Below are 918 nucleotides of genomic sequence, written 5' to 3'. Positions count from 1 at the left end.
AAAGTGTGGATACTTCATTCCTTCTTAGAATGGGAAACAAAATACCCATGGAAGGAGTTACAGAGACAAAGTTTGAAGCAGAGATGGAAGGAAGGACCATCCAGAGACTGCCCTACCTGGAGATCCATCCTATATACAACCACCAAACCCAGACACTATTGCATATGCCAGAAAGATTTTGCTGACAGGACCCTGATATAGCTGTCTCTTGTGAGGCTATGCCTGTGCCTGGCAAATATAGAAGTGGATGCTCACAGTCATCTATTGGATGTAATACAGGTCCCCCTATACAGGAGCTAGAGAAAGTACCCAAGGAGCTAAAGGGGTCTGCAACTCTGTAGGAGGAACAACAATATGAACTAACCAGTAACACCACCCCCCCCCCAGAGCTGTGTCTCTATTTGCATATGTAGCAGAGGATGGCCTAGTTGGCCATCAATGCGAGGAGAGGCCCTTGGTCTTGCGAAGATCATATGCCCCAGTACAAGGGAATGCTGGGGCCAGGAAGCAGGAGTAGGTGGGTTGGGGAGCAGGGCCAGGGTAGGGTATAGGGGACTTTCAGGATAGCGTTTGAAATGTAAATGAAGAAAATATATTAAAAAACTGACACAACATCTATGAAAATTTAAGTACAGTTTTGCAGAATCAAGTAAGCAATGGATCTCAGAATGAAATTAAAAATGTGTGTGTTCCCACTTCTCAATGGCAAATAATGTTATTTTTTGGGAAAGAGTTGAACAATAAGAATAAAACATGACAAACAAACAAAAAAGTTAAACCATAATCGTTTCACTCATGAAGGAAATTATATCATACATGATGTTGAACAATTGAATAAAAAAAAATTTAAATCTAAAAAAAGGGGGGAGTACAGAGTTAAACAAAGAATTATCAACCTTGAATACCAAATGACTGAGA

This window comes from Mus pahari, chromosome 12, assembly GCF_900095145.1.
Source record: "Mus pahari chromosome 12, PAHARI_EIJ_v1.1, whole genome shotgun sequence".
In the NCBI taxonomy this organism is placed as follows: Eukaryota; Metazoa; Chordata; class Mammalia; order Rodentia; family Muridae; genus Mus; species Mus pahari.
This window is presented reverse-complemented; position numbering follows the sequence as displayed.